We start from the raw sequence: 7,453 nt of genomic DNA on the forward strand, positions 1-7,453 counted from the left end.
CGTCGGTATCCCAATACCTCGTTCAATCTCATTACCGGCAAGTCACTTTACTCGTTCCGTAATGCATGATCCCGTGACTAACTACTTAGTCACATTGAGCTCATTATGATGATGCATTACCGAGTGGGCCCAGAGATACCTCTCCGTCATACGGAGTGACAAATCCCAGTCTCGATTCGTGCCAACCCAACAAACACTTTCGGAGATACATGTAGTGCACCTTTATAGCCACCCAGTTACGTTGTGATGTTTGGCACACCCGAAGCATTCCTATGGTATCCAGGAGTTACACAATCTCATGGTCTAAGGAAATGATACTTGACATTAGAAAAGCTCTTAGCAAACGAACTACATGATCTTGTGCTATGCTTAGGATTGGGTCTTGTCCATCACATCATTCTCCTAATGATGTGATCCCGTTATCAATGACATCCAATGTCCATGGTCAGGAAACCATAACCATCTATTGATCAACGAGCTAGTTAACTAGAGGCTCACTAGGGACATGTTGTGGTCTATGTATTCACACATGTATTACGGTTTCCAGTTAATACAATTATAGCATGAACAATAGACAATTATCATGAACAAGGAAATATAATAATAACCATTTTATTATTGCCTCTAGGGCATATTTCCAACAGTCTCCCACTTGCACTAGAGTCAATAATCTAGTTCACATCACTATGTAATTTTAATGAATCCAACACCCATGGGGTTTGATCATATCTCGCTTGTGAGAGAGGTTATTAGTCAATGGGTCTGAACCTTTCAAATCCGTGTGTGCTTTACAAATCTCTATGTCATCTTCTAGATGCAGTTACCATGCGCTATTTGGAACTATTCCAAATAACTGCTCTATTATACGAATCCGGTTTACTACGTAGAGTCATCCAGATTAGTGTCAAAGTTTGCATCGACGTAACCCTTACGACAAACTCTTTTACCACCTCCATAATCGAGAAAATTCCTTAGTCCACTAGTTACTAAGGATAACATTGACCAATGTCCTATGATCCATTCCTGGATCACTCTTGGACCCCTTGACTGCCTCATGGCAAGGCACACTTCAGGTGCGGTACACATCATAGCATACTATAGAGCCTACGTCTAAAGCATAGCGGACGACCTTCGTCCTTTCTCTCTATTCTGCCGTGGTCAGGTCTTGAGTCTTACTCAATACTCACACCTTATAACACAGCCAAGAACTCCTTCTTTGCCGGTCTATTTTGAACTCCTTAAAATCTTATCACGGTATGTGCCCATTTGAAAGTACTATTAAGCAATTTTGATCTATCCTTATAGATCTTGATGCTCAATGTTCAAGTAGCTTAATCCAGGTTTTCCATTGAAAAACACTTTTCAAATAACCCTATATGCTTTCCAGAAACTCTACATCATTTTTGATCAACAATATGTCAACAACATATACTCATCAGAAATTCTATAGTGCTCCCACTCACTTCTTTGGAAATACAAGTTTCTCATAAAGTTTGTATAAACCCAAAATCTTTGATCATCTCATCAAAGCGTATATTCCAACTCCGAGATGCTTACTCTAGTCCTTAGAAGGATTGCTGGAGCTTTGCATACTTGTTAGCATCTTTCAGGATTGTCAAAACCTTCTGGTTGTATCACATACAACCTTTCCTCAAGAAAATCGTCGAGGAAACAATGTTTTGACATCCTATCTGCAAGATTTCATAAATAATGCAGTAATTGCTAATATAATTCCAACAGACTCTTAGGATCGCTACGAATGAGAAAGTCTCATCGCAATCAACTCCTTGAACTTGTCGAAAAATATCTTAACGACAAGTTGAGCTTTCTTAATGGTGATACTTACCATCATTGCCCGTCTTCCTTTTAAAATCCATCTACACCCAACAGCCTTACGACCATCAAGTGGTTTCTCCAAAGTCCATACTTTGTTTTCATACATGGACCCTTTCTCGGTTTTTATGGCCTCGAGCCATTCATCGGAATCCGGTCCCACCATCGCTTCTCCATAGCTCGTAGGTTCATTGTTGTCTAGCAACATGACCTCCAAGACAGGATTACGTACCACTTTGAAGTAGTACATATCCTTGTCAACCTACGAGTTTTGGTAGGACTTGATCGGAAGTTTCATGATCAATATCATCAGCTTCCATTTCAATTGGTGTAGGCGCCACAGGAACAACTTCCTATGCCCTCCTACACACTAGCTGAAGTGACGGTTCAATAACCTCATCAAGTCTCCACCATCCTCCCACTCAATTCTTTCGAGAGAAACTTTTCCTTGAGAAAGGACCCGATTCTAGAAACAATCTCTTTTGCTTCCGGAACCGAGACAGGAGGTATACCCAATGGTTTTTGGGTGTCCTATGAAGATGCATTTATCCGCTTTGGGTTCGAGCTTATCAGCGTGAAACTTTTCACATAAGCGTCGCAGCCCCAAACTTTTAAGAAACGACAACTTAGGTTTCTCTAAACCATAGTGCATACGGTGTCGTCTCAACGGAATTGCGTGGTACCCTATTTAAAGTGAATGCGGTTGTCTCTAATGCCTAACCCATAAACAATAGTGGTAATTCGATAAGAGACATCATGGTATGCACCATATCCAATAGGGTGCAGCTATGACGTTCGGACACACCATCACACTATGGTGTTCCAGGAGGCATTAGTTGTGAAACAATTTCCACAATGTCTTAATTGTGTACCAAACACGCAACTCAGATATTCATCTCTGTGATCATATCATAGACATTTTATCCTTTTGTCACGACGATCTTCAAGTTCACTCTGAAATTACTTGAACCTTTTAATAATTCAAACTTTTGTTTCATCAAGTAAATACACTTGGAATCTACTCAAATCATCTGTGAAGTAAGAACATAACGATATCCACTGCGTGCCTCGGCACTTATTGGACTGCACACATCAAAATGTATTACTTCCAACAAGTTGCTTTCTTGTTCCATCTCACTGAAAACGAGGCCTTTCAGTCATCTTGCCCATGTGGTATGATTTGCATGTCTCAAGTGATTCAAAATCAAGCGAGTCCAAATGATCCATCTGTATGGAGTTTCTTTATGCATATATACCAATAGACATGGTTCGCATGTCTCAATCTTTTCAAAAACGAGTGAGTCCAAAGATCCATCAACATGGAGCTTCTTCATGCGTTTTATATCAATATGACTCAAATGGCAGTGCCACAAGTATGTGGTACTATCATTACTATCTTATATCTTTTGGCATGAACATGTGTATCACTACGATCGAGATTCAATAAACCATTCATTTTAGGTGCAAGACCATTGAAGGTATTATTCAAATAAACAGAGTAACCATTATTCTCCTTAAATGAATAACCGTATTGCGATAGACATAATCCAATCATGTCTATGCTCAACGCAAACATCAAATAACAATTATTTAGGTTTAGCACCAATCTCTATGGTAGAGGGAGTATGCGATGCTTGATCACATCAAGCTTGGAAACATTTCCAACACATATCGTTATCTCACCTTTAGCTAGTCTCCGTTTATTCCGCAGCTTTTATTTCGAGTTACTAACACCGGTATCTAATACCCTGGTTGTTGTGGTGGGCGCACGGCAGATGCCAAGGGATGGCTAAAGAGAGGAGGAGGCTCGAGGGTGCTGGTGGGCTCCAGAGGCGAGGTTGGTATGCGCGGGCGCGGGATGCCAAACATACCCAGGTCCGGGGCTCTCCGGAGAGATAACACCCCTAGTCCTGCCGAGTCTGGTTAGATGATCGATAGTACAATGTTGCTCCTGGAGCTGTGTGGAGGAGGAAGGAAGCTGGCCAAGGCTTAGGCTGCTCCTTCTCTCCGGTATTGCTGTTGGGTGGCTAGTCCTATGCTTGCTTGTGTTCCTCTTGTGTTGTCTGCTATCTTCTCCTTGCGTGCCTTGTCTCTCTCCTTTGTAGGCATGGGTTCCTGGGGGGTTTTATAGATCAACCCACCCAGGGTTACAATGGTAATGTGCCGAGTCGGTGGGTCCGTATTGTCGGTGTCCGGGACACCAGGCTGGGTCCTGCTTGTGGGCTTGTGGTTCGCCGGGTTCCCCTAGGCGCGGGCCCCGTGGGCCTAGGGGAACTGTGCTACATCTTGTCGGTCGTCAGGGTGTGGCCGAGTCGAGTCGTGTACAGTAATCTCCGTCAAGCTGCCGCTTGCTGTCGTCAGTGGTGAGGGAGGGAGCACTATTGCCACGCCAGCCTAGGTCAGCGGGTAGGTGAGGGGCACTGTTGCCACGCCCCAGCTGACCATAGGCATGGGTGGAAACACTGTTGTCTTGGTCATCGGTGGTTGAGGTCTCATCCCATCGTACGGCCTGGATGGGACGGGAGCTGACCCGTGGCTGGGTTGCCGTGGATGCCACGGGTGGGGCTGGCTTGTTGGGAAAGCCTTGGTTGTGCCGGGTTGAGTTGTCTTGCGCCAGTTGCTGTGGCCGGGTCGAACTACCTTGCCGGGTCAGAGAGTTTGGCCAGGTTGCAGGCCCTGCCGGGTCGAGCGACCCGGCCAGGCGCGTGCCGGTTTGCGGGGCGATGCGGGCCCTGCTGTTTTTGAAAAGGATCCGGGTTCCGTTGCCTGCCCGGGGTTCATCCCCCCGACAGTAGTCCCCGAAGCTGTGAAGGTCCGCCGTCTTTGGATGAGTGGGCCTTCGCAGTTTCCCCCTTGAGCAAGGCGGATTCTGCGGGCGCAGAGTCCAGCAACACCTGCTGTGTGCCGGTTTTCTCGGAAACCCGATCGCGGTATCCCGGCCATGGCGGGAACCGAGGAGTCCGTCGAATCTTGAGGCGATCCCTTGGGCTTCGCGCAGGCGCCACGTGGCGCCCGAAAGTCGGTGGGGCCTGACAGGCCACACGCGTGACGAGATCGGGCGACGGGCTGGGGCCCGCCGCCGCGCGCCCTTTGGCCACATGCGCGGATTTATTGTGGCGTCTGGGGGCCGGTTGCACTTCCCCGAGCAGTTAGTGCGCGCGTACGTGCGCACTTATTGCGGGGTAGTGGAACGGGTGCATGCAGACGATCCCACTTCCCCATGTTTGAACCAGGGGTTATAAATTGAGGGGGGCAAGGGGGCGGCGGACACCATTCTCGCTCGCGCCCTCCTGTCCTCCTGCTCCTGCCCTGCTCTTTGCCACCGACGCACAGCTGCGCCTGTAGCTCCGAGCAGAGCTTCCTCCGTCGTCCATTTTCTTCTTCCTTCTTCTGTCCATGGCGCTGTCGTCAGGCTCCTGGATGGGCTCCAACGTCACCAGCAAGGACATCATGCAGCTTCGAGCTTCGCGGTGCCTGCCGCGGGAGACGGACGTCGGTGTCTGCCAGCCGCGCGGCGAGCAGAGGCCCTGGCCCGAGGGGCAGGAGCGCGTCGTCTTCCTTATGCATTTCGAGCGCGGGTTCGGGCTGCCGGTGAGCACCTTCTTCCACGCGTTCTTGGAGTTCTTCGGGCTCCAACCGCACCATCTTGGCGCCGGTGCCATCGTCCAGCTCTCCGGCTTCGTGACCCTGTGCGAGGGGTACCTAGGGGTTGAGCCGACGATCGACCTCTGGGCGCGCTTCTTCTCCCTGAAGTAGCAGGGCCCGTCGGCCGGGGAGTTCGCCGACTGCAGCGCCGCCGTCATCTCGAAGCGGTCGGGGGCGGATTTCCCCAAGATCCCGCTCGAGGATTCTGCCAAGAAGTGGCAGAACTCCTTCTTCTACGTCCGCAACCATGGCGCGGACCATATCAATCTTCCGCCCTTAGTTGTCGCGCCGCCGCGGGTGAAGATGAACTGGGGCTACTAGCTCCGGCGCCCGTCGTAGGAGATCATCAACCTCTGCGAGCGGGTGACGGTGATGAGGATGCAGGAGGGGCTCACCGTCACCGACCTCCTTGCTGCGTTCATCACCCGTCGGGTCCTTCTGCTTTAGAGGCGCTCCTGCCTCATCGGCGAGATGATCGGCCTGTAGGACCCCAACCGAATGGGGTCAACGCGGTTGTCTGTGGAGCAGGTCGTGCGCAGCGTCAACGACATCTCCAAGGCCAACCTTGGAGAGGACTGGCGATTCGGCAAGGCGCCATATAGCCAGTCAAACCCGGCGCCACAGGTGAGCGTCTGGTCTTCTTATTTCACTGCCGCGCATCTTCTTATTCGTCCCGACGTGATGCGGGAGATTCTCTTGAACATAATCCGGCATCCTTATGCCCGGGCTCCGTCGCAGGTGGCGCCGATGGCGTCAGAGGAGCCTGCGGCCCAAGGTGGCGAGGAGGTGGCCGAGTCTGATGCCAGCGCTGGGCGTCATGCTGGTAAGTCTTGCATATTTCCTTCTTCATTTTGCCTTGAATTGTTGATCATGTCACGGTGTAGGCGACGCTGATGCCGGTTGTTGGTGTAGCGGCATTGGGCGGGGGAGGCGGTGACGCGGGCGGAGCCGGGTCCTCGCATGGGGCGGCGCCGAGCCGCCCGCATGGAAAGGACAGCGTCGCGCCGCGACCCTGGGCCTCGAAGCGCGCGGCGGACCCGGCCAAGCCTGGGAGGCCGGCCAAGAAGAAGCGTGGGAGGCCAACCCCGGCCCGGTCTTGACGGGGTAAGTTTCATTTCCTGCTTGCGCCTGGATTTCTTGAGCTAGTCTTGTCTCTTTTTTGCTTATTCTGCCTTCTTCTTCAGGTCGCCCATCGCGCTTGCGAGGGCGGCGGCGGAGGCTGCGGCCGTCGAAGGGGCCGCGTTCCGCAGGAGCCGGTCCGACCTCGCCGGCCTGGCTGGGGAGGAGGGATAGGGTGACTCGGACCTCGGCCTGGACCCAAACGATGCCGAGGCCTTAGCCTGGCGGGACAGGAACCGGGCCGAGGCGGAGCTGGAGGCGGCATCGGTCCAGGCTTGGACCGACGCAGCGGCGGCATGGGCGTGATCCGACGTGGAGCCGGCCTGGCGCGTGATGCCGGAGGGCACGATGGTGGCGGCGAGAGTTTTTGTGCCGTTGTCGGTGAGGGAGCGTGGCCGTGGCGGCCGGACTGAGGTGGTGATCCTCGACCGGGAGGTCGTGGAGGTGGGGGGCGACACCCCGCCGTGAGCCGACGTGGTCGAGCACGCGGGGGCTGATGGTGGTGAGGCGGCGGCATCTTGGAGGAGACGCCACGGGCGGCGGCGCCGGAGGCGCCGTCGGCTATGGAAGAGGCACCATGGGCGGCGGTGCCTGAGGTGGCGACGCAGAGCGTCCCGGCGTCCGAGTCGCCATCGGCACCGGGAGGGGCGTCAGAGGAGGTGCTGGCCGCGTCACAAGCGGCCAGCACGGGGCACGCCTTGTTGCCCCAGCAGGGTGGGCGTCGAGCTGCCGTGCCGCAGCCCACGCGGAGCGGGGGCGCGGCCGTCTTCGGGCCTTAGACCCAGGAGGAGGAGGCGCTGGATGCCGTCAGCCGCCACCTGCGAGGCCGGACGGAGCGGCTTGAGGCTTCGCCCAG

The sequence above is a fragment of the Triticum aestivum genome, chromosome 2B, assembly GCF_018294505.1.
Source record: "Triticum aestivum cultivar Chinese Spring chromosome 2B, IWGSC CS RefSeq v2.1, whole genome shotgun sequence".
Classification (NCBI taxonomy): Eukaryota; Viridiplantae; Streptophyta; class Magnoliopsida; order Poales; family Poaceae; genus Triticum; species Triticum aestivum.